Consider the following 25734-nt stretch of genomic DNA (forward strand, 5'->3'; position numbering starts at 1 on the left):
TAAGTTAAAAAAAAAAAATTAACGTCATTTCTGCTGTATTACACAATCGATCCCAATTTCAGTGACCTAACCCCGTGGGTCTGTAACAGAACCAAAGCAGACGATTAGCATCAGGCCCAACACGTTAAGCGTACCCAAGCAGACGACAAAATCAATAAACCTCAGCCTCGGGAATATTTGTTGCCGGGCGTGCAGGAGGCCGACCCAGACGACATTACAGGGCGGGAAAAAAAAACAACAAACCAAAGCAGCAATTTTGAGTAGCTTGGTCTTTTTGTGTGTGTGTGTCGGTTTTCATTTCTAAAAATTGTCATTTTGACTTGAAGAACTAATCTAAGTGTATGTATTGCAAATAATCAACTTGTATAGAAATACGTGTATGATCATATATATATATATATATATATATATATATATATATATATATATATATATATATATATATATATATATATATATATATATATATATATATATATATATATATATATATATATATATATAAAGTAAATTTCAGCTGAAAAGCAATTGTAATGGTTATTGAGACATCAAACTTTGCCAAGTAAATAACAATGTTTACCCCCCCCCCCCTTCTTACATGGCGACACATCGAGCTGGGGGGGGGGGGGGGGGAGGACGAAAAAATAGGAAAGAAATAGGAACCGCTGAAAAGAGGGAGCAAATAGGAAAAGCTGAAAAGAGGGAGGAAATAGGAACCGCTGAAAAGACTGAGAGTATACCGTGGAAAGGGGCAAAACTCTGACAGAGACCTTAAGCTCCTCCAGCACCCTTCTCAATACGACTTCTGAATTTATCTACATCTCATTGTCCAAACTTTCCTTCAGTATGGTGGTCCTAGAAGGTCACTGAAGATATGGTGGTCCCAGAAGGTCACTGGTGGTCCCAGAAGGTCACTGAAGATATGGTGGTCCCAGAAGGTCACTGACGATATGGTGGTCCCAGAAGGTCACTGACGATATGGTGGTCCCAGAAGGTCACTGACGATATGGTGGTCCCAGCAGGTCACTGACGATATGGTGGTCCCAGAAGGTCACCGACGATATGGTGGTCCCAGAAGGTCACCGACGATATGGTGGTCCCAGAAGGTCACTGACGATATGGTGGTCCCAGAAGGTCACTGACGATATGGTGGTCCCAGAAGGTCACTGACGATATGGTGGTCCCAGAAGGTCACTGACGATATGGTGGTCCCTAAAGGTCACTGGTGGTCCCAGAAGGTCACTGACGATATGGTGGTCCCAGAAGGTCACTGACGATATGGTGGTCCCAGAAGGTCACTGACGATATTGTGGTCCCAGAAGGTCACTAACGATATGGTGGTCCCAGAAGGTCACTGACGATATGGTGGTCCCTAAAGGTCACTGGTGGTCCCAGAAGGTCACTGACGATATGGTGGTCCCAGAAGGTCACTGACGATATGGTGGTCCCAGAAGGTCACTGACGATATTGTGGTCCCAGAAGGTCACCGACGATATGGTGGTCCCAGAAGGTCACTGACGATATGGTGGTCCCAGAAGGTCACTGACGATATGGTGGTCCCAGAAGGTCACTGACGATATGGTGGTCCCAGAAGGTCACTGGTGGTCCCAGAAGGTCACTGACGATATGGTGGTCCCAGAAGGTCACTGGTGGTCCCAGAAGGTCACTGGCGATATGGTGGTCCCTAAAGGTCACTGACGAGGTCCCATTGTCCGATCATGAAACAGTTTTCGTCTTTGTTTGTCGGGGCACGGATTTATGATAATTAATTCAGTCATTAATTAGTGCTGCTGATAGAACTCTTCAGTGTAAGAGTTTATTCACACCTCCGGATCACGTGATGGTTACGTGACAAAATGAAACCGGAACGCCATTGTAATAATGGCCATGTAATTCTGACATTTTTGTGTGTGTATGTGTGTGTGTGTGTGGTGTGTATGTGTGTGTGTGTGAAGTTTTAATTAACTTTTCACTGTTTTTCATTGAAACAAGTGTGAGTGTGTGTGTGTGTGTGTGTGTGTGTGTGAAGCTTCAATTAATTTTTCACTGTTTTTAATTGTAACATGTGTGTTTGTGAGTGTGTGGCGTGTGTGTGTGTGAATGGGAAGTTTCAATTAATTTTTCACTGTGTTTAATTGTAACATTTGAGGTGATTTTTTCCAACTAAGTACCATATTGTTTTACGACATATGGCCCGTTGCCTTTGACCCCAGCCTGCTCTTTATTTATTCCTGATGGTTTCCATAGAGAACACCTCTTTAGCCAAATCTTAACCCTATCTTTAACATCCAGAGTTTCTTCCATGCATCTCTTCGAGGGGGCGGAGGCCCCCCCCTCCCCCCGAATGAGATGGAATTTATATAGTAAACATATACTTTTACTAGTGTCCGCCCCCCACCTCCCCCCGGAAAATATCAAGTGCCCCCCCCCCCCCTGAGAAAAAAGTCTGGAAGAAACACTGTTAACATCTAATTGTACGTCTAAACTCAGCTTTTACATAAATTTAATATATAAACTTTCATAGTTATTTCGGATCCTTTTTTACGTCTAAGTCGTGCACAACCTTAAGTCAGAGACGTTCGAAGCCTGACTAACAAGACGTCAACTACCTCATTTTCAAGACGTTCACAGCCTCAGTAACCGAGATGTCTGTAGTCTCACTAACAAGACGTCAATAGCTTCATGAATTAGACTTGCATAACATCATCCCAAAGACGTCCACAACCTCATATTTAAGACGTTTAATGCTCAAAACGTCCATAGCTCCATATACAAGACGTCCATTCCTTCATAAACAAGAAGTACAATCTCCAGCCAATAACGCCCACAGAAAATTTCGCAACCTAAAAAAAAACGTTTCCTTTATTTTTCCTGCAGATATTTACTCTGTTTACTTTCAAACGTGTCAAAGAAAAACAAAACTTTTTTTTAAAGTACAGGAATTAATTTGTCGAATGTCATGAATTAATTAACTGGCGACAACGGATAGATCAAATCATCTTTTGTTTACAGCGGTCTGTAATGTAGGTCATGATGTCATGCACATGACTATCCATGTTTTTTGACGTTATACGTCAAACTGAAGGGGTTGTATGACCCCCATGTTTGTTGGCTTCATATGTCAAAGTGAATGACCCCCCCCCCGCCCCCAACATCCTTGTTTGTTTGCATTATATGTCAAAGTGAAGTGGTTGTATGAACCCCCCCCCCCCTCCCAACATACACGTTTTCTTACATTATATGTCAAAGTGAAGGGGTTGTATGACCCCCCCTCCCAACATACACGTTTTCTTACATTATATGTCAAAGTGAAGGGGTTGTATGACCCCCCTCCCAACATACACGTTTTCTTACATTATATGTCAAAGTGAAGGGGTTGTATGAACCCCCCCCCCTCCCAACATACGCGTTTTCTTACATTATATGTCCCCCCCCCGCCACCCATGATAGTTTACATTATATGTTAAAGTGAAGGGGTTATATGACCCCCCCCCCCCCGCCACCCATGATAGTTTACATTATATGTCAAAGTGAAGTTGTTGTATGAACCCCCCCCCCCCCTCCCAACATACACGTTTTCTTACATTATATGTCAAAGTGAAGTTGTTGTATGAACCCCCCCCCCCCTCCCAACATACACGTTTTCTTACATTATATGTCAAAGTGAAGTTGTTGTATGAACCCCCCCCCCCCTCCCAACATACACGTTTTCTTACATTATATGTCAAAGTGAAGTTGTTGTATGAACCCCCCCCCCCCCTCCCAACATACACGTTTTCTTACATTATATGTCAAAGTGAAGTTGTTGTATGACCCCCCCCCCCCCCTCCCAACATACACGTTTTCTTACATTATATGTCAAAGTGAAGTTGTTGTATGAACCCCCCCCCCCTCCCAACATACACGTTTTCTTACATTATATGTCAAAGTGAAGTTGTTGTATGAACCCCCCCCCCCTCCCAACATACACGTTTTCTTACATTATATGTCAAAGTGAAGGGGTTGTATGAACCCCCCCCCCTCCCAACATACACGTTTTCTTACATTATATGTCAAAGTGAAGTTGTTGTATGAACCCCCCCCCCCTCCCAACATACACGTTTTCTTACATTATATGTCAAAGTGAAGTTGTTGTATGAACCCCCCCCCCCCCCCCTCCCAACATACACGTTTTCTTACATTATATGTCAAAGTGAAGTTGTTGTATGACCCCCCCCCCCCTCCCAACATACACGTTTTCTTACATTATATGTCAAAGTGAAGTTGTTGTATGACCCCCCCCCCCTCCCAACATACACGTTTTCTTACATTATATGTCAAAGTGAAGTTGTTGTATGAACCCCCCCCCCCCCACTCCCAACATACACGTTTTCTTACATTATATGTCAAAGTGAAGTTGTTGTATGACCCCCCCCCCCCCTCCCAACATACACGTTTTCTTACATTATATGTCAAAGTGAAGTTGTTGTATGACCCCCCCCCCCCCCTCCCAACATACACGTTTTCTTACATTATATGTCAAAGTGAAGGGGTTGTATGACCCCCCCCCTCCCAACATACACGTTTTCTTACATTATATGTCAAAGTGAAGGGGTTATATGAACCCCCCCCCCTCCCAACATACACGTTTTCTTACATTATATGTCAAAGTGAAGGGGTTGTATGAACCCCCCCCCCCCTCCCAACATACACGTTTTCTTACATTATATGTCAAGTGAAGTTGTTGTAATGACCCCCCCCCCCCCTCCCAACATACACGTTTTCTTACATTATATGTCAACGTGAAGGGGTTGTATGAACCCCCCCCCCTCCCAACATACACGTTTTCTTACATTATATGTCAAAGTGAAGTTGTTGTATGAACCCCCCCCCCCTCCCAACATACACGTTTTCTTACATTATATGTCAAAGTGAAGTTGTTGTATGAACCCCCCCCTCCCAACATACACGTTTTCTTACATTATATGTCAAAGTGAAGTTGTTGTATGAACCCCCCCCTCCCAACATACACGTTTTTCTTACATTATATGTCAAAGTGAAGGGGTTGTATGAACCCCCCCCCTCCCAACATACGCGTTTTCTTACATTATATGTCCCCCCCCCCGCCACCCATGATAGTTTACATTATATGTTAAAGTGAAGGGGTTATATGACCCCCCCCCCCCGCCACCCATGATAGTTTACATTATATGTCAAAGTGAAGTTGTTGTATGAACCCCCCCCCCCCCCCTCCCAACATACACGTTTTTCTTACATTATATGTCAAAGTGAAGTTGTTGTATGAACCCCCCCCCCCCTCCCAACATACACGTTTTCTTACATTATATGTCAAAGTGAAGTTGTTGTATGAACCCCCCCCCCCCCCCTCCCAACATACACGTTTTCTTACATTATATGTCAAAGTGAAGTTGTTGTATGAACCCCCCCCCCCCCTCCCAACATACACGTTTTTCTTACATTATATGTCAAAGTGAAGTTGTTGTATGACCCCCCCCCCCCTCCCCAACATACACGTTTTCTTACATTATATGTCAAAGTGAAGTTGTTGTATGAACCCCCCCCCCCCTCCCAACATACACGTTTTCTTACATTATATGTCAAAGTGAAGTTGTTGTATGAACCCCCCCCCCTCCCAACATACACGTTTTCTTACATTATATGTCAAAGTGAAGGGGTTGTATGAACCCCCCCCCCCTCCCAACATACACGTTTTCTTACATTATATGTCAAAGTGAAGTTGTTGTATGAACCCCCCCCCCCTCCCAACATACACGTTTTCTTACATTATATGTCAAAGTGAAGTTGTTGTATGAACCCCCCCCCCCCCCCCTCCCAACATACACGTTTTCTTACATTATATGTCAAAGTGAAGTTGTTGTATGACCCCCCCCCCCCCTCCCAACATACACGTTTTCTTACATTATATGTCAAAGTGAAGTTGTTGTATGACCCCCCCCCCCCTCCCAACATACACGTTTTCTTACATTATATGTCAAAGTGAAGTTGTTGTATGAACCCCCCCCCCCCCACTCCCCAACATACACGTTTTCTTACATTATATGTCAAAGTGAAGTTGTTGTATGACCCCCCCCCCCCTCCCAACATACACGTTTTCTTACATTATATGTCAAAGTGAAGTTGTTGTATGACCCCCCCCCCCCCTCCCAACATACACGTTTTCTTACATTATATGTCAAAGTGAAGGGGTTGTATGACCCCCCCCCCCCCTCCCAACATACACGTTTTCTTACATTATATGTCAAAGTGAAGGGGTTATATGAACCCCCCCCCCTCCCAACATACACGTTTTCTTACATTATATGTCAAAGTGAAGGGGTTGTATGAACCCCCCCCCCCTCCCAACATACACGTTTTCTTACATTATATGTCAAAGTGAAGTTGTTGTATGACCCCCCCCCCCCTCCCAACATACACGTTTTCTTACATTATATGTCAACGTGAAGGGGTTGTATGAACCCCCCCCCCTCCCAACATACACGTTTTCTTACATTATATGTCAAAGTGAAGTTGTTGTATGAACCCCCCCCCCCCCTCCCAACATACACGTTTTCTTACATTATATGTCAAAGTGAAGTTGTTGTATGAACCCCCCCCTCCCAACATACACGTTTTCTTACATTATATGTCAAAGTGAAGTTGTTGTATGAACCCCCCCCCTCCCAACATACACGTTTTCTTACATTATATGTCAAAGTGAAGGGGTTGTATGAACCCCCCCCCCTCCCAACATACACGTTTTCTTACATTATATGTCAAAGTGAAGTTGTTGTATGAACCCCCCCCCCCCTCCCAACATACACGTTTTCTTACATTATATGTCAAAGTGAAGGGGTTGTATGAACCCCCTCATCATCCATGTTTGTTGGCTTCATATGTCAAAGTGAAGGGGTTGAATCAGGGTGTTGTGGTGATATTGGATGTTATATCATTTAATATAAATAAACGACTAGGCTGTACCCGCCCATTGACCGCTACTGTATATTGTATAATGGAAAACAATTGTTCTGACTTTTATTGTTTTACTCTCCCTGGCCATTCCGGTTGACTTCAAGAAGAGGTTGAGGACGGTTTTGAAAAAAAAAAATTGAATTGATAAAATAATTCTAAACGGCTTGTCAATGGCTTATATTCAATAAAAAAATATAAAAGTGAGTGTAGTCAGGGGTTCCCAAACTGTTTTAATGCTTTAAAATGTAAATATAATTTTATCGCTTTCCATATTTTTTTTAAAGATATAAAAAGAAATGTATTATTACCTAGTCGTTTCAAGCGTATTATAGGAAAGGCTATTTTTAAAAAAAAAGTAGTTAGATGTACGAAGCATTATATGAGTAAGTTGGAACATTTTGAGAAGCGCTGACCTAATTTAAGGATTCCTTATAAGTGCATCTTAAAAACTCATCTGACAAGTTTAAAAAGGTTAGTGGCTTGTCGTAACGTCTTAGGCTTATGGGAGATAACTTAAATACATTTTAAATGACACAAACGCTGTTTAAAAAAAAACAAAAACAAAACAAACGTCTTGATGATAAATTTTGTTGTAGTAAAACGAGGCTATGACGTCAGCATGGTATGACATTGTCGAAAAGATGGATGGTGTTTGTGTGGTTTTTAGCAAGGGGTTTTTAAGTGTAAGTAATGAAGGAAATATGTGAAGTAATTAGATCTAGAAGCTATGGAGGAAGTTGTTGTTTCTGGGGATCTGGGGGGGGGGGGGGGAGTATAGGCAATATAACTATTAAAAGACCGTCTAAAGGTTGAAATGATCTTTTCGGACATTATGAGGAAGAAATGGAATGGGCGAAAAAGAAACTGGAATGGACACGTTTAAAAAATGTTTGCATTTTTGCCGATGTCCAAATGGTTATAGTAATATTTATATTAATTGTCAAGACAACCTATTTGCTACCAAAAAAGCGAGATAACAAAGATAATTGACACTGCAAATATAGTTTATATGAATGATAGTAAATGGAAGAGTTTTTAATAAACTCAAGCTTTATACTTTACATCATCACCATCACCTTTTCCTGTTTATGCCCAAGACTCATGGGGCAGATGAAGTAGAGTTCATTTGTTTCAATGACCTCGGCATATGAACTGATAGTGTGATCAGCACAGCCGCTTTATTTTTCCTAACGAGAGACATTCTAGTGACATGAATCAGGAATCGAACTCGAGATTTTCGCTTAGCAGTCTAGCGTCTTTCCACTAGGCCACGACGTTTTCTTTAAAACTAGCTCTAATAATTTTGTTAGTTATGTAAATAATTTGAAATTTATTAATTAAGTTATGAGGAAATTTTAAACCAGAGTTCAAACCGTCCTGATAAACATAAATAATCAGAAGTACGTCATAAACTTCAAATAGGTCACAAAGGTCATGACCTCGATTGGTTTGATCTCTGATTTTGTTTGTTTACTTTCAATCAGATAAGATAAAAAAATTATTTCTACGCTGTCTAATCAGCTTGTCTGAGTTGACACGTGATCAGCCGACCGCAGTCAATGAGTGGACGCGGATGGAGTCACGTGTCTTGTTCTCGTGACGTCACACTTCTCAACAAAAAATATAGTTCACGTGAACAAATTTGGGTTCACTTAAGCACACGTTCATAAAATACCCACCTCCTATTTTACCTACCCTTGCAGACCATGGTGATCGAACTTAGATGATAAAACATGACAGAGACGTAGCTACCGATTCCCGTCGACCGGGGCGAATCATCAATGTTGCGCCCCCCTCCCCCACCCCCTTTGGATATAATTTTTCCCCGCCCCTCTCCATTAAATTTTTTGTTATGGTGTAACACAATTGATGTATAAAACAGTTAAATCTATCTGTAGAGCCATATATTATTCTGTTTTCTCAACTTCGACTGTGTATATTGCATAATTAATGCAGCTCCGATTGAGCTTTTTTTTTTTTTTTTTAAATTACCGTTTAACGCCCCTAAGTGTCGGCGCCCGGGGCGGCCACCCCACCCGCTCTCCCCCTAGCTTCGCCTTTATCACGTGACTGCTACCTCGTAAATTTTGAGTTCCGGGGAGAAGTTCGTTCAACGTGAATTAGTCAGCTCACTCCGGTCTAATGGATAGCAGATGTAAGGTGGGGAAAGTAAAACAAAGATGGGCATCTCACTGACCACACTACCCCCTTCAGATGCCGAAGTCAATGAAACAGGAGCTCTGTGATCGATATTCTAAACATTCCACGTCATAGTAATTTGTTCTCAAAGGGGGGGGGGGGGGCATCAAATACTAAATAAAATCAAAATAAATTCTTTGATAAATCCCCCCCCCCCCTTTCCTGCGGGTAGCGTGGTAGAGAAAAGGGTGGCTTAGAAAGGGATGGCCATTTGAAGAGGATGGTGTTTAGAACAAGTTGGTCATTTGAAGAGGATGGTGTTTAGAACAAGTTGGCCATTAACAGAAGGTGGCCATTAGAAGAGGATGGCCTTTAGAAGACGATGGCCATAAGAAGAGGATGACCATTTTAAGAGGATGGCCATTTTAAGAGGATGGCCATAAAAAGAGGATGGCCATTTTAAGAGGATGGCCATAAAAAGAGGATGGCCATTTTAAGAGGATGGCCATTTTAAGAGGATGGCCATTGTAAGAGGATGGCCATTGTAAGATAATGGCCACAGTAAGAGGATGGCCATTTTAAGAGGATGGCCATTGTAAGAGGATGGCCATTGTAAGAGGATGGCCATAGTAAGAGGATGGCTATTGTAAGAGGATGGCCATTGTAAGAGGATGGCCATTTTAAGAGGATGACCATTGTAAGAGGATGGCCATTGTAAGATAATGGCCACAGTAAGAGGATGGCTATTGTAAGAGGATGGCCTTTAGAATAGGATGGCCTTTAGAATAGGATGGCCATTTTAAGAGGATGGCATTTAGAAGGTGGTCATGAACAGAGGAAGGCCATGAAGAACAGGGTGGCCATGAGCAACAGATGGCCATGAAAACAGGATGGCCATGAGTATTGAATGCCCATCCTCTCCCGTCCACGCAGGCTACAGTTGTATCCCACTCGATGATCAACAAGGGACTGCACTCCCCCCAATCGATGAACGTCATCCCATGAAAACAAAAACCCACGCATGCGTGGCTCACACCCCCGCGGGCAAACACACCCACTTGACACGGTCCTAACATTACCGTTCGACCCGTTGATTGATTCTATTGATTAGATTGGGTCAGTCAACACGAGGGCATGGAACGTGTTATTCATCCCATCTGATTTATATCTAAAGTGACCTTTGAACTCCCACCACCAGTACGCAAAAAAACCCCCACACAAATCCTAGCCTAATTCCTCATTAAACAAGGAGATGGCGACGTTAATCCACGGCTTAAAACAAAACATTTGATAAAAACAAAATGACATTAAACATAATAAAAATAAATTGGATTTTGCTAATTACTTTTATACCTCACGAAATACTTCACAAGTAATAACGTATTTCAAAGAGCGCGCAATAATATTTAACAGTGCCGTCCCCTTTTAAATTAACGCCATGAATTTCTACCCTAGGGCGACCCCCCTCCCCCCCCCCCTCTCTCTAAAAAAACCCCGTTGGCGTAGAACCGAATAGATAAATATCAACCTTTAAAAAATAACAGAGATAGCAAACTCCACTCTAGACCATAAATATTCTAATAAATATTTATAGTTGTCGAAGGGGGAGGGGGTGGGGGGTCTACATAACTGGCGTAATTTCAGTTAAATTTTACCCCCCCCCCCCCCCCTCCCTCCGACATTTCCCTCTACGTTAAACATGTATCAAAAGGGAAACAAATTACCCTATATGTGAGATGCCTGGGGTCATAATTAAGGGACCCTGTGGGTGGTGGGGTGGGGGGAGGGGGCATTAGGAAAATCAGTGTTCGAATATTAATTAAGTAATTGCAATCCTAACAGAAAAAAGCCTAATTTAAAAAAACAAAATCAATAAAAACGTATAAAATATGTAAAAGAAAAAAAACAAAACAAAATACAGAAGTTGATGCTAGTGGCGTCACAAGGTCGTGTGTCACCCGGTGCGGTAAATACAGATGTCACCCCGTCAGAGGCGTAGCGACCCTTCCCGGCGCCCGGGGACATACTTTCAATTTGGCGCCACCCTCGGGAGCAAATTTTCGATTTGCACCCCCCCTAGAACTTTTCATTTGCACCCCCCCCTCAAACTTTCGATTTGCACCCCCCCTCGAACTTTTCATTTGCACCCCCCCTCAAACTTTCGAATTGCACCCCCCCCCTCCTCGAACTTTTCATTTGCACCCCCCCTCGATCTTTTCATTTGCACCCCCCCCCCCTCAAACTTTCTATTTGGCGCCCCCCCCTAAGGTCGGCGCCCGGGGACATATGTCCCCCCCGCCCCCCCCCCCCTCGCTACGCCTCTGCACCCCGTCCCCCTTCTAATAATTGTGCAGTTTTGGGTTGGTGTCTCTCCTCTGCCTTAATATTTATTTTATCAAAATTAACCATTGTTTTGACAGTACATTTTAAGATAATTCGATTTGAAGTCACCCCCTAACTTATGTCATTGGTACCCCCCCCCCCCAGCATCTGGTTGACGCAGCATAATCCTATCTCACCATCCACATATTTTCCAGAAATGATCATTTGTTTCAATCCTAAACCCCGCCTTTCTTAGTTATATATGGATACCCATCCATCATCCCATCCCAAATCCAGAATCAAGTAATCTATTTTTAAACACTTTTGTTTACATTGTTCTGCCCCTATGGACATTGACCTTTCCAACATTCATCACACATGTTCCCCCCTATTTACAACCTCAATATGTATGCACCACGCTAATTACATCATCGGGAATTTCCGATTTGAAAAATAAAGAAGGCGTTCACGCAATAATAGTTTGTTTTGTTGGGCGCGTTTTTTTTTTTAAAGTGCGAACCAATCAAATCTTCAGATCGCGAAGGGAAAAAAAACAACAAATCATGTGATTATGACTAAGAAAAACAACAAAATTGCCGATGGCGCAAACCATTCAATAACAATATAACATATGCATGTCATTATCATAAATTGACCTACTTGTATCATCAGGGCTGGCTGATGGTTGTGATGAAGGCAGCTGTGTTGGACATTGGCGTAGGCAAGGGGGGTTAGGGGGGTCATAACCCCTCCCATGGACCCCGACTCCTATATATATATATATATATATATATATATATATATATATATATATATATATTATAATATCTAATATATAAAGCTCAGTTCTGTATGTAATGCATTTGTATGTCGTTGGAATTGTACGAATTTAAGTGTTAGAAAATTATCGTGCGCATTTGTCTAAATTTATGAGCTAAAAAATTACCATTGAAAGTGTTGGGAAATTATTTTCATTTTTCAAATTACAGTAATAATTGTCGGCATGTTCATTAAACACAAGTTTTAAAAAAATATCATCTTTTACTAAAATTCTAATTATGTCTTTATTTAGTCCTATAGCACTTACTTCCCTTTGATAAATTAGGGAAAACACAATTACTTCCCTTTATAAAACCATTGCATTCCGTGAAAATAATTTACTTTTTAATTACTTTGTTTTGGTGTTGGGAAAAAAAAATAATTACATAATTAGCGGGGATTGATCAAGTGCAAATGTTGTAGGTATTTTACGGATAAGCTTGGAGTATTATAATTGTTCATCAAATTGAAACAGGCGCGTTCGTTTAAGTGAATGCAAAAGACTATGAATAAGTTGGGGTACTATAGTCGTTCATTAAGCTAAAACAGGTGATTCCGCCCCGGGCGTTTATGTTCGCGTTAGTGTTTTCTTTGTGTTTAGGTGGGTTTGCGTTAGTGGTTGCGTTTTGATTTGGTTCGTTTTTGTTCTTTCTTTTTTCGTTTTTGTTTGTGTTTTTTTGTTTGGGTTTGTATTTGTGTTTTTGGTTGGTTTTGCGTTTGGATTTGGTTTGTTTTCGTTTGCTTTTTCGTTGTTTTTTTGTTTTGTTGGTATTGGTGTTTGTGGTTGGGTTTGTTGTTAGGTTTTTGTTTTCGTTTGCTTTTTTGTTTGTTTTTTCTTTGTGTTTGTATTGGTGTTTGTGGTTGTGGTTGGGTTTGTTGTTAGGTTTTTGTTTTCGTTTGTATTTGTAATTGTGTTAGCGTTATGTTTGCGTTTTGTTGTTTTGGTTGGTTGTGGTTTGGGTGGGCAATGCCGGGTTTATGATGATTACTAAACACACAGGTAATGGTCTTTAACAGAAAGGTTTTTCACAGAAGCCAGAGCAGGGCCTGGCCGGGACGGCTAGTATATATATATATATATATATATATATATATATATATATATATATATATATATATATATATATATATATATATATATATATATATATATATATATATATATATATATATATATATATATATTATATGTATGGAAACATTTTTGAACCCCTCCCATGACAAATTCCTGGCTACGCCACTGTGTTGGATCAAAGAAAAGGAATTCGTCTTGATGTTTTGTAAAGTGCACACTTTAAAGAAAAATATCGAAGAAACGGTCGAGGTTTCCGTCGGTCGGAAAGAAGTGACAAATGACTGTCTTTTAGACATTGCAAGCTACTGATCACATTTTAACGTAGTCTATTCGGTGTCAACTTCATTTTGAATGAATTACGAAAAAGTAGAAAATCAAACACATATTTTAAAAATCTTTGTAGTAAACAGCTTTTAAATGTACTGTTAAAAGTTTATTATTACAGAGATTTCTTTTTACAAGCTTTTATTTAACTCACTTCCTCGTCAGTCTGTCTGTCTAGACGGAAACGCAGGAGTGAAAATTCGGACAGTTCTACTTGACCGATACGATTCACAGTTGGCACGTGGGTCAAGACATGAAGACAATGCAATCTGAAACTAAATTTGACTTAATTGGATGCCTAATTAATTTTTTATGAATTAATAAAAATTTGGACCGAATTAGTAGGCATGTCTAGCCAACCACACCACACGCGTCATCACCTTCAATAGCTGCGCCATCACGTAATGGCTGCGTTCAAAAACCATTGCGCGCCTACTGAACGTCATGTTCAGTAGGCGCGCAATGGTTTTTAGTCATGTAACTCTATTGTAAATAAAACATGTAAAGTACTGAAAAAAAATTCATAAAAAACGTTTTAATAACAAGCTTTTATGTAATGATGCACTAAAAAGTAGAAAATAAATTATAGACTACTATTTAAATAACTATAAAGAAAAGCGTGGGTGTCTTCCTTAACATTAGTAAAGGTATCCAATAGATACTAAAGTGACCCACGCTTTTCTTTATAGTTATTTAAATAGTAGTCTATAATTTATTTTCTACTTTTTAGTGCATCATTACATAAAAGCTTGTTATTAAAACGTTTTTTATGAATTTTTTTTACAAGCTTTTATTTAACTCACTTCCTCTGTCTGTCGTAAGTCTAGACGGAAACGCAGGAGTGAAAATTCGGACAGTTCTACTTGACCGACACGATTCACAGTTGGCACGTGGGTCAAGACATGAAGACAATGCAATCTGAAACTAAATTTGACTTAATTGGATGCCTAATTGATTTTTTATGAATTAATTAAAATTTGGACCGAATTAGTAGGCATGTCTAGCCAACCACACCACACGCGTCATCAATAGCTGCGCCATCACGACCACGTAATGGCTGCGTTCAAAAACCATTGCGCGCCTACTGAACGTGATATTCAGTAGGCGCGCAATGGTTTTTAGTCATGTAACTCTATTGTAGATAAAACATGTAAAGTACTGAAAAAAAATTCATAAAAAACGTTTTAATAACAAGCTTTTATGTAATGATGCACTAAAAAGTAGAAAATAAATTATAGACTACTATTTAAATAACTATAAAGAAAAGCGTGGGTGTCTTCCTTAACATTAGTAAAGGTATCCAATAGATACTAAAGTGACCCACGCTTTTCTTTATAGTTATTTAAATAGTAGTCTATAATTTATTTTCTACTTTTTAGTGCATCATTACATAAAAGCTTGTTATTAAAACGTTTTTTATGAATTTTTTACAAGCTTTTATTTAACTCACTTCCTCGTCAGTCTGTCTAGACGGAAACGCAGGAGTGAAAATTCGGACAGTTCTACTTGACCGATACGATTCACAGTTGGCACGTGGGTCAAGACATGAAGACAATGCAATCTGAAACTAAATTTGACTTAATTGGACGCCTAATTAATTTTTTATGAATTAATAAAAATTTGGACCGAATTAGTAGGCATGTCTAGCCAAACACACCACACGCGTCATCACCTTCAATAGCTGCGCCATCACGTAATGGCTGCGTTCAAAAACCATTGCGCGCCTACTGAACGTGATGTTCAGTAGGCGCGCAATGGTTTTTAGTCATGTAGGCCTAACTCTATTGTAAATAAAAAACATGTAAAGTGCTGAAAAAAAAAATTCATAAAAAAACGTTTTAATAACAAGCTTTTATGTAATGATGCACTAAAAAGTAGAAAATAAATTATAGACTACTATTTAAATAACTATAAAGAAAAGCGTGGGTGTCTTCCTTAACATTAGTAAAGGTATCCAATAGATACTAAAGTGACCCACGCTTTTCTTTATAGTTATTTAAAATAGTAGTCTATAATTTATTTTCTACTTTTTAGTGCATCATTACATAAAAGCTTGTTATTAAAACGTTTTTTTATGAATTTTTTTTATATTTGTTTTTGTTTTAGTTTACAAGTCCCATAGAACAAGGTCTTAGACCGTCCCTGAGTCCACTCAGCTCTGATGGGTACCTAACTCACGTTAGGGTAAGTAAAGGCGACTGGGCATAGTACTGACCACACTTTATATGCCGATGTCACAGAAACAGGTGAACTCTACTTCACTTTCCCCGTGAACCGTCAGGTTTGAAAAGCAACTTTACATACTATAGAACAAGGTCAAAATGTCCTTGGGTTTATGATCAAATCTTGTAACTCGATTTCTACCCACTTATAATGTAGCGATTTGTTTTAACTAATCAGAAAAATCCATTTCCAATGACAAAGCAAGAATATCTAATTTTTAATCTAATTAAAAATTAAATTAGTCCTTTAAAAAAATTAACTTTGTTTAATAAAAAAAAGGAAGCTAACAGGATTAAGTACAGGTGATCGCTTGACCAGCCAGGTGATTAAGGTAAGATGTTGTTGACGTATGTTTCCACACCTGATCATGGACGTTAATAAGATGCAGATTATTGTTGATTGGAGTTGATACCGCAAGCTACTGACCCTGTATTATGGGACGGTGTGGTCGGGTGGTAGAGAGCTCAACTGCTAGCACGACAGTCTTGAGTTCGTATCTCTGTAAGGACTCGTGACTGAATGAGTGCGCCCAGCCCTGATGGGTATCTGACTTACATTACGGTAAGTTAGGGCGGCTGCGCAAATTACCATACAATCATTCATTATCCGTGGCCAAGAAACATACATCATCTACTTAGATGATCCTGTGTGTAATAAAGGGGAACTTGACGTGTTTTTTTTTTTACTTTAGTGATCGGTTTTAAGTCGTGTGAATTTTCGATCGTCCGTCTGTCTGCCAGCCTGTCCGCCCGTCTGTCCTTTTATTTGTCCGTCTGTCCGTCTGTCTGTACTTCTGACATTCCTTTTGTCTGACCTTTTGTCTGCCTGTGTGTCCATCCGTCAGTCCTTTTGTCTGTCTGTCCACCCGCCCGTCTGTACTTTTAACTGTCCTTTCGTCTGTTCTTTTGTCTGTCCTTTTGTCAGTCTGTCTATCCGTCCGTCTGTCCATTTGTCTGTCTGTCAGTGTGTCCGCCCGTCTGTCTCCTTTTGGCTATCTGTCCGTCTGTCCTTTTGTCTGTCTGTCTGTCTGTCCGTCCGTCAGTCCGTCATCTTGCAGCCCGTCAATCTGTTGTAACAGTCACGTGACAAGAGATCCACACCAGCGATAAAAGTTCTAACGTCTTCCCGGATCGTCTTTCATAAATTAAAAATTCATCATCGTCATCATCATCGTCATCATCATCGTCATCATCATCTTCATCATCATCTTCATCATCATCGTCATCATTATCGTCATCATCATCATCATCATCATCATCTTCATCATCATCGTCATCTTTCCTGTGGACTCCCTATGACGCTCTGGGACTCAACCAAACCTCTCCATCAGACTTGTGTGTGATTCTTCCAAGTTGGATCCACGTCTTTCCGACAGCTTATACTTTACTGGTAACTGATTTTTTAATGGTGTCACCCCCCCCCCCCAAAGGCGTAGCGACTCTTCCCGGGGACAAATTTTCGATTTGCACCCCCCTCAAACTTTCGATTTGCACCCCCCTCAAGTTTTTCTCTATATGTTTTGCTATTTTTTGCCTTGGTGTCACCCCCACCCCCTAAATGGTGTCACCCGGTGCGGTCCCCCCCCCCCCCCCCCCGCTACGCCTCTGGTTTACACACATAGTTAATATAATCTGTTTCTAATCCAGCCTCATTTGCACCATTGTATTTTTCCAATGGTATTTTGCAAGATTTTTCTCCATAATTTGGTATTGTCATTTTTTTCAGGACACTTAATGTTTATAATTAGCTAATACATATTGTTAACCTCTAATTTGAAATCATTATCCACCGAGTGTATCAACTGACAGAACAGGTTTCAAGGTATTGCACCACAGGTAAGCGGTCACAACAGGTAACCCCCCTCCCCCCACCCCTACCCCGAATACCCGTTTAACAAAAGTTAACAAAGGCTACCCCCTTGCAGTCGAGCGCTAGGCCGAATTTGCACCCTACATTTTCTTTTATTAGAGTCAAGCCAAACTCAAATACCCGATTCTATAATTAGAATTGAAAAAAAAAAACTCGGATTGAAACGCAACGAAGCAAATAGTGTCAGCATTTAAAACTAGTTTTGGCCACCCTTTTGTAGCTATCGTATATGTTTTTGTGTGCACTGTGTATGTGTGTGTTTATGTGCCATACGATTTTTGATCTTGAGTCGTTAGGACGCCTTGATTTGATTTTTTTTTACTTAAATGTATGTAAAAAACTGTTTTTAGGATACAAGGCTACGAGCTGCAAGTGACCTTTAAAGGTCATAGACGTCACGAAGGGTGAGCAAATATTACTTAACATTCGTGTTGTAGTTATGTAACTGGTAGGCCTCGAGGTTCGATCGCTATGCCTCGAGATTCGATCCACGAGCTTCGCGGATATTAAAATTAACTTTCATGTTTTAAAACTCTCATCTTTACTAGACCCCCCCCCCCCACTCATCCAATCATACAAGTATTTCACGTCGTCACTAAACTATATAATAAAGTAAATTATTAATGTAAAGTGTAGATGCGATTGTTCATATACTACTACTTAGTTACTGATTAGGTTTAGGCTTATAGTTAGGTTAAGTGTTGGTGTTGTGTTTGATGCTAAGCTTTTAGTTAGGGTTAGGATTAAGTTTCGGTTTCGGTTTCATGTGTGTGCGTTAAGCTTAAGCCTGGATATAGCTGTGGATTTAGATTAAAGACTTAACTTAGGATTATGTCGGCGTTTAGCGTTATAATGAATGTGGATAGGGAAGTGGTTGGTGAACCAAATATAACGGTTTCATTTTGCAATGTGTCGAGATGTGTACGTGTGTGGTAGTGTCCGTAATGCCTCGATGTGAGAGTGTGTCCAACGGTTACTGTGTGTCCTTAGTGTGTCTTTATCTGTAAAGTGTGTCCAGATGTGTCTCTGTCTGGTAGTGGCAAGTGTGTCTCGGTGTGATCGTGTGTCTCAGAGTATCCTAGTCTTGAGCTGTGTCCTAATGTGTCAAGCGTGACGGAATCTTGAGGTGTCCCGATTTGTCGTAATGTGTCCAAGTGTGATTGTGTCAAGAATGCCACGGTGTAAGGGTGTACAGCGGTTACTGTGTGTATTAGCGTGGCTTTATGTTTGAAGTGTGTCCAAATGTTTCCCTGTGTGGTTGTGTCAAGAATACCTCAATGTGAGGATGTGTACTAGAACGTATGTCTCAGTGTATCCATATATATATATATATATATATATATATATATATATATATATATATATATATATATATATATATATATATATATATATATATATATATATATATATATATATATATATATATATATCAATAGTGTTGCTGTGTCCTTGTCTATCAAGGTGTGTCCCAGCTTGTGTTTATACGAAGTCATCTTTTGAACAGCTAAACTACCAAGTTAATTTATTTGAACAAATAAAAAATCTATCCCCTAAAATTCGTACCTGTCTTTCTCATACCTGAGTTGTTTACTTTTAATTCAGGCGCCCGTCCCGTGGGCAACTACCACATAAAACCACCCCCCCCCCCCCCCAACGTTTATGAGGTCAGGGACAACACAATGTACATAATTTTTCTCTATACTCGATCACAAACCTCCTCTAATAGGCCTAACTGTGTACACGACCGACCACCCCTCCTACCACCCATTTTGAGCACTTTTGATGTTAGGTACAGTGTGTAACGTTGCCTCCCCATTGATTCACAGCTGTCCACATACATTCTATCCACCTATCCACAAATCTCTTTACCCCAATCCACTTTTATTCATAAACATTTCACTACCCATCCACCATTATCCATATACCTTCCACCACCCATCCATCGTTATCCACAAACTTCCCACATCCATCCACCATTCTCCACCAACTTTATCCACCTATCCACTGTTATCCACAAACTTCCCATATCCAACCACCTTTATCCAAACCCTTCCCCTTTCCATCCACCATTACCCACACCTCCACCATCCATTTCCACCTACCACATTATACACATTATCCCAACAACACCAGGTTTCTTCAATCCGCAACCCCACTCCTCACCATCCCACCCCACCCCAGCCCTCCCCGACCCCAACCCCTCTCCGCGTGTCACGAAAGCGGAATAACTCTGGCATCTCCTAATTTCACGCTTGACTGAGCACTGTCCTCCTCATTAGCTGTCTCTTATTTATGGCTTGATTTCTGGAAAGTTCCGCCATCTTGACCGCCCCCCCCCCCCCAACACCCAAGTAGTTTCTCCACGTGACAATACCTGTTATCCAATCATTCTGGGATTCGTAATTTAACTTTTTAGACAACCAAGGACACTAAGTACTCTAATGTGTCACATATTCAACTAAGCACGTGACATTACGTCATGTCTGTCATTAAATCTGTGAAAATATGTCATGTCTGTCATTAAATCTGTGTCATTAATTTTTTAAGGTTGTGTCATTGTAGTGTGTTTTGTGAGGTTGTGTGATGATAGTGTGTCTGTGTGTGTGTGTGTGATGGATGGTTGTCAATATTTGATTGGTGTGCGGGTTTGTGTGTGTTTGTGCGTGTTTATGTGTGTGTGGGTGGGCAATTATTCTGCCAGTTCAGACACAACGTGTTTCTTTATGTTTTCTTTTCAAAATTTCAAGAACATAAAAAAAGTCAAGTTCCCGATGAAGATTATAAATTGCTTGCACACGATTTCAAATATTTCTTCATGCTCTGGTTAGCTTGTGTAGAATGTATATGTCAAAACTACGGGCTATTTAGGCAGAGGCGTCACTAGGTTGCGGTGACACATGCCGAATTTCAGATAAATTGGTCGGTTAGAAGTGTTCGAAATTTCGCTCGCCCGTTTTGATCTATGACAACAGAAATACAGACATGACGGTGAAGCAAGTTAAATAAAAGTTTGTAAAAAAATCGAAAAAAAAAAATTATAGAAATTTTGTTTTGGTGTCACTCGCTTAGATGGCGTCACCGGGTGCGGTCTGCACCTCTGCCCCGCCCTTTGACGCTACTGAGTTCAAGGTTAAAATGTCATGTCATATGACATCGTAGCACACGACATGACATATCCCAATACAGCTAACCAAAATGACATCCGTCCTAAATTCCGTACTCCCTTACAAATGACATGTTAAGGTGTCGACCTCAGGTTAATCCTAGAGTGTTTAACGTTAACCCCCCCCCCCCCCCCTTACACTTTCGGCTAACCTCAAGGTCAACTACCTTATCCACTAACTTGAAATATCTTACCGATGACTAATTAGAGACTAATCGATGTGGGTTGATTAAAGTAATTAGGTTTTACCTCGGTAAGGCCGGGGGGGGGGAGGTCCTGGCACACGTAGGTTCATTAGCAAGGGGCGGTGACCACAGTGTGACCTGTTATCGATAGCGCTAGACGATTCATCACTCACCTTTAACGTCCTTCGGCTGTGAGCGACATTTAAGTAGTTTCATTATTTATTTACCAGACCCCGATTTTTTGCAATCAACCTCCCACTGTTTACGCGTGTTAACATAATTTAAAATACAATATGGAGTTTAACTGTTTATCAGATAGGAAAAATAACTTTATATTATATTTTTTTAACCGTTAAACTTATGGTATGGTATTGCTCTGGTTTAGCACTCATGGTATCGTGTATGGTACCTTTAACCTCAGGTATTGTCCACCTACTCATATAGCATACCCACACAAATCCACACACCCCTCTCACCTACACACTACATCGTCTTTGATGCTCTGGAATACTGGACAATGGCTGTCTTCGGCGCCTCAATCCATTCAATCATACCACACAATCCCCTCATTCTCTCTACAACCCGCACATTCAACACTCACCACCAATCAATCCTACCCTAACCCGCCCCCCTCTCTTTACAGCACCAGATTCTACAGCCTTCCTTCTAAACCCCACCCCTCCCTTTACAACCAGACCACCACCCTCCCCACACCTTCTGACCATCCCACCACACCCTTCCTTTTCCAAAAACCCAACCCCACACCTTATCGTCCAACCACCCCGCCCGCCCACCCTCCCATCCACCCCATCCCAACCACTTACCCTCCCATCCACCCCACCCCACCCCATCCCAACCACCCACCCTCCCATCCACCCCCACCCATCACACCCCTTCTAATCACCCCACCCCTCCCTTCCCAACCACCCCACCCCACATCACCCAACCACCCCTCCCTTCTTTTTCCATCCACCCGAGCCCCTTCCAACCCCCTCCCCTTCCAAACAATGACCTCATCACACATCTCCCAACACCAAACACAGGCTGTTTGCCACTCATTCACTCACACCATCCCCCCCCGCCCCCCACGCACTTGTTCAGGTACCACTGGCCGTCACTGCCAAACAGGAAGTGACGTCGCTGATCAGGCCACTTGATCGCGTCAATCACGTGGTGTAGTCCAACCGGAAACAATCACCTAATGGTGACATCACACGCCGAATGGTGACATCACACGCCGAATGGTGACATCACACGCCGAATGATCTCATTACAACCCAATTACTTCTTCAAACCACACTCCATGACACTGAATTTTTGTCATGACGTCATCAAAATAAAAATAAAATTTCGATTAATTTTCCCAATCTATAGCGCTTGACTCTAAGGGGTTGTCCATAATATTAAAATGAACTCACGGAGCAATAGTCCCAGATTAAGGCATACACTAGCTAAGTCGTATTTCTTGAAAATCTAACATCACCCATTATCACAAAGTCTAGACCCCCTTTCCCCATTAGTGTGTTACGTCATTTATGGGCAACCCCCTAATTCCGAGTATTGAAAAAAAAACCAACTATTTGCAATAAACACACCGACTGCAAACAGAGGTCTCCAGACGGTAGAAAACTCAGCTTTATTTGGTTCAATGCTTCTTATTGATTTACTAGAATCGATCTACTTAGAACAAGATCAAACTTCTTTGTTAGAGACACGTTACGTAAAAACTCGAATTGATCATTACTTAAACATTACTTAAACATGATCTAAATATTACATAAACATCACTTAATTAACGTGAAGTTGTGGTGCGATGTACCGTTTTTCTGCTATGGGGGGGGGGGGGTAGTAGTCAATAATTGACGTCATACTTTTTACTCTGTCTCTCTCCTCGTTGCATATCATTACAAAAATCCGACCCTTACTCTTCACACACTGGTGTGACGTCATTTATGAACTCTTCGAACCCCCCCCCCCCCCCCACCACCCCGTAGCTGATACCCGAGGTTAATTTCATAAGTCATGTGAGTTATGAGTGTTGTGAGTCATACGTTTTGTAAATCATAAATCATGTATGTCATAAGTCATGTATGTCATAAGTCATGTAAGTCATAAGTCACGTATGTCATAAGTCATGCGTGTCATAAGTCATGCGTATCATAAGTCATGCGTATCATACGTTATGCGTCATAAGTCATGCGCGTTATCACTGCATGGTATAAAGTTTTGTTTTTAAAGTTTCATCACAATAAAATGTCAATGTGGTCAAGTTTGGTCAGTATTGTCAGACTTTAGGAAATAAGAAAACATTACCAACATCACAAATGTTATAGTTTAACTGGAAAATGACTTGAACTTCTTCTTCTTCGTTCTCTGTTATTATATTCAATTTGATTCCTCCAATATAATTATAACGTGTCAACATTTTTGTGTCAAATGGCCCGTTGAAGCCAACTTTAGCCTGATTTTCTTTCTGATTTGCTTTCATTGCTTTTGTACAACCAAGAACAAACTACAAGACAGCAGTTGTTTGATTTTGGAGTTTTCTCTCCTAGATTAGTCGCGAACGAAACTCATCTGCATGGGGATCCGAACTCGGGGCTTTTGGAACTAGGAATCATACGCTCTCACTCCCAACGACACCATCACCATGGGTGTTGAACAACTTATTAAAAAAAAAAACAACTCCGAAAAAAAATACCTGCTAATTCCGTACCCCCCCCCTCCCCACCATAGCTAAGGGCTCCATGCTTAAGGTGGGTGGTGGGGGTGGGGGAGAGATCTTCAGGTTCTAGAGAGATGGACGGGGTTGTCTTTTGATCTTCCAGACGGTCGATATATTTCTGGAAGATAAAAGGAACTAATTAGTCATATTGTGACATACGACTATCACGTTCCTGACATTCAAATGTCACTGTATTGATTACATCACGCGTGGCATAAATCAATAACAGGGGGAAAAAATTTGTCTAAAAATATAATCCATGCCCCAGCTAAATTCTAAACTAGCTTTTGGAATGTGTGTTTCGTTATGTAAATGAGGTACGCTGAAATCTGTGTGTGTGTGTGTGTGGGGGGGGGGGGTTGGGGTTGTAAGAACTGGGTACAAGGTGGTCGATGTTTTCAAGGGGGGAATACACCTCGATTTAAAAAAATAAAAAAATAAATAAAATACAAAATTTTATTATTTATTGCAGTTTTTATATTTTTTATTTTGCAGGAAAAAAAAAACGTTTTGAAGATAAAGAAAAGTCCATCTAAACAGTGATAATATAGTTCTTGTGATATTTTGTTTTGAAAAAAAATCGCCAGGATATCAGAATAGAGAGAAAAATTTGAATTGAATCAATTGTTTGTAACTAGAACAGCAAGGAAATCAACGTCAATTTTTGCCATGAAAAGTTTGGATTAAAATTACACGAAAACAATATTGTAAGACAACAAGAATCATCGATTAGAAGTTAATGACCAAAAGAAGAACACCTGTTTTTTTTATAGGGATAAGAGTTGACTTCTGGACTTTGTTAAAAAAAAAAACTACAAATCTGTTACAAACTTTGACCTCTGAACTCTAGTTCAGTATGTTGCTGAATGACATCATTGGATAATTTCCCCCAACGTTGAATGTTCATCTGTTTAGCTCAGCGCTGTTTACATATAAAATGTTAACTTTTGTTACTTTTCTGTTTCCATACTGACCTTACGGACAGGTCTCAAGAACTACTCAAATAAAGCTGCATGTCAAAATACGAGTGGGAAAAGAATAAAAAAAAGAAATAAAACAAACCTTGACCCTAAACACACAGAATGTGTAACTTCAAACCGGTTTTTCACGAGTTTTGCGGGTAAGCTTTTGACATTTGAAACTTTTCAGTATAATCTAAGCATACATTTTAAAGCTGTATTTGATGAAGACATATATTCGAAACTATTGGCGTAGCCAGGGGTTTAAGGAGGGGGAGAGGGAGTAAAAAGCCCATATATAACCTTCAGACATCTGTTTCGTATTACAGTAGTTGGCGATTATACGTTCGTGCCTTATCTTAATTGTCAACTAGCTTACATTTTTAAAATTATTATGATATATATATATATATATATATATATATATATATATATATATATATATATATATATATATATATATATATATATATATATATATAATATATATATATATGTATACATATATATATATATATATATATATATATACATATATCATATATATATATATATATATATATATATATATATATATATATATATATATATATATATATATATATATATATATATATATGAGTTCCAAAAATACATGTTTCGATGTAAAGCGTCAACGAAGCATGTTGACTCTTAACAAATTCGTCTGACTCCTTACAATGATTTTGTAATAAGCAACTTCTCACTCTCTCCACTTCCCCCCTCCCATCCCCACACACACCTCCAAAAACCGTTCTACCACTAGTCAACAGGGTGTGATATTTACACAGCCAGACAGTTCAAATGTAACACAACTCCAGTCGAGGTCAGAAATTGAGGTAGAGAGGGGTGCATGAGGGGGGTGTACAACTTAAACTATATAAAGTGGGTCAGTTTTTTCCGTAATAAACAACTTGCTTTCGTAATGCACAATTCAGTTT

General features: G+C 40.2%; 1 long non-coding RNA gene across 1 annotated transcript in view; it reads left to right on the forward strand.

Annotated features, from left to right (window-relative positions):
• The first annotated feature begins 17953 nt into the window (after positions 1 to 17953).
• The window catches only part of LOC131943704 (uncharacterized), a 28647-nt gene continuing 20866 nt past the window's right edge, over positions 17954 to 25734 (forward strand). The window contains exons 1-2 of the long non-coding RNA XR_009386933.1: positions 17954 to 18144; positions 24312 to 24936. This is a non-coding gene — a long non-coding RNA (uncharacterized LOC131943704). The remainder of the gene's footprint in view (positions 18145 to 24311; positions 24937 to 25734) is intronic.

Source organism: Physella acuta, unplaced genomic scaffold, assembly GCF_028476545.2.
Source record: "Physella acuta isolate Inbredline_101_S28 unplaced genomic scaffold, ASM2847654v3 ptg000465l, whole genome shotgun sequence".
In the NCBI taxonomy this organism is placed as follows: Eukaryota; Metazoa; Mollusca; class Gastropoda; family Physidae; genus Physella; species Physella acuta.